Genomic DNA, 2,585 nt, shown 5'->3' with positions numbered 1-2,585 from the left:
GATATCGCTTTGAATAATTTGACATGTTTGTAAAAAATATTTCTCCACAAAGTAAACTACAATGAGGGCGGTATTTACAATAGTTTTGTCTTAATGACACAAAAAAGGCTAAAATTTTAGTCGAAAATAACATTATAATCTTTGAAAAGCCGCTATTTTGTCAATTCTCAGTTTTTAATATTATTTATAGTTTTGCTTTCATGTTTTAGATCAATCAGTAGCTCTCAATCATTTCCACAAAATGAAAGTGTACAGTTTCCACTTTAATGCCATCTATATGTGATCTACACATATATGAATGGTCTGTGATAAAAAAAAATACTATCATAATCTACAAAAATCAATAAATATTCATTAAAAAAGTCGCATCTTACAGTTTGTCTAATAAGAGCATGACCAGGTAAACTTTTGTTTGAAAATCTTTATATCGAAAACTTTTGAATAAAATTCGGAATATCTAGATACCCAAGCACCCATCCCGTAATTCATAACACGCGGGTCAGGATAGATTCCGTATAAACACAGGTACCAGGATCGTACGAATACCTACGATGAAGACGATATTTACAATAGTTTTGTCTTAATGTTCCAAAAAAGGCTAAAATTTTAGCTGAAAATCATACTATAATCTTTGAGAAGCCACTATTTTGTCAATTTACAGTTTTTAATATTATTTGTAGTTTTGCTTTTTTGTTTTAGGTCAAGCATCGTACAGATATTCGCACCATATGGCTACTCGCAATACACGAATCCTGTACGTATCAGAACTAAAATTCCTAGAAATTTACGAAATAATAAATTATTTACAAACAATTAAGATTTTATATTTACAATTTCAGTAACTTATTTTTTTACAAAACATTACATATTAGTATTGCTTTCTATATTTTTGTGCAGAAGTATTTTGTATTTTATTACAGCCTAATTTGACACGTTATTTAATACCAATATTGACTAGATAATTCCGAGAAATTAAACTACTCGCATCACACGAGCACGAGTCTTGTGTAAATCAAAGTTTCCAGGACAACGAGATAAATATTTGAAGGAGTCGACGGCGAACCGGCAAGCATGTCAATATCGGTTGCTCGAATAATGCGAAAAACGATTACTGTTGCGTTATGTTCAGTATATCTACGTTATTGTTCACGGTTTTTCTTATTAAACGTTTAGTTTCATTCAATCTTTTTTAATATGCTTTTTATTAACGCGTTCGATTTCTTCCGGATGCAAACATAATAAATATTAAATAATGTCTAGTAGGAAGAGTTGGATTTGGAAACACGTGATGTGAATATCCGTACGATGATGACACCGATGTCGTACACGCGGAATCGGTTCTAACCCGCATACAACGGGTACAAGCGGATGGGCAAATTGTCAATTTGTCATGTTATCCAGTTCCTCTTCCGAGCTCTATTTTTGAACGAACAAGTAGAAGAGCTTTTCCCCTACGACATAGAAAGTTCCAGTCATTGTTTGACTTGCGTTAAAGAACGATGTATTTAATGATGAGTATGAGATAGACTGAGACGAATCGAATCAATATAAGTTTTTAGACTATTGTTGTTGGTTGTTTGTCTCAAATGAGTGCGAAGGAAGGGCACGGAAGTAACTAGCACGAAAAAACATCATATTTGAAACAAAAAGCTAAAGAAAACTGTCTCAGAGCTTATGACGATTCTCTCTGTGATCGAATTCGCCTCAGTCACCTTGAGGAAGAATTTGAATACCAAGATGGTCAAAATTTACCAGAAAGCATTAATAATATCTGCCGAAAAAAATGGTTTCAAAGTAAAAATCAGGATTGAATCCTTCAAGAGGACAACGACCCAAAACTCGGGATCTTTGCTCTCAAGGGAAGGAAGAAAATAAACGTCAAAATACTAGGTTTAGCCATCACAGTCATCAGATGCAAGTTCTATTGAAAATGTCTGGACATTAATGAAAAGAAATGTTACGTAAAAAAAGTATATACGATGAAACAGATTCGTTCAATATGGTGGTCTTAATCTCGAAAATATGTTGTAAAATTGAAAAGTATATCTGAAAGATATCAGGCAATAATTCACAAAGCGGTGATTGGACTTATTAATACAAAAGCGTTGTAATATTGATTGTGTGTGTATATATGTAATTTTTTTCATTTTTTTAAAATAAATAGTTTGAAAATTATATTGGACAAACTCTTATTAGACAGACTATACCTCTTTCAATATTTTTTTCTAGAAAAATTCTTGTAAACAGGCATTTTTCTCGATCCGACAAAGTAGAATACTTCCTTAATGAATTTTATTGTTTAAAATCATATAAGCCTATAAGAAAAAAACGTAATATGCTATGTTTGTTATATAAATAATATACATAACATATTACGAACATGAATCTTAATTTTAATCTAACAAGAGATTTAATACATTTCATTATCGTAGAAATGTATAGCATTTTGCAATAAAATTATCGTCTAATAACTAATCGACAATGTATACCCTTCCGAGATTATTCAATTTCAAATACTTCTAGTAGGTAATACTTCTAGTAGTAATAGTATATACGATGAAACAGATTCGTTCAATACTTCTAGT

The sequence above is a fragment of the Dinoponera quadriceps genome, unplaced genomic scaffold (assembly GCF_001313825.1).
Source record: "Dinoponera quadriceps isolate SergipeBrazil2010 unplaced genomic scaffold, ASM131382v1 scaffold2171, whole genome shotgun sequence".
In the NCBI taxonomy this organism is placed as follows: domain Eukaryota; kingdom Metazoa; phylum Arthropoda; class Insecta; order Hymenoptera; family Formicidae; genus Dinoponera; species Dinoponera quadriceps.
Note: the sequence above shows the minus strand (reverse complement) of the source record.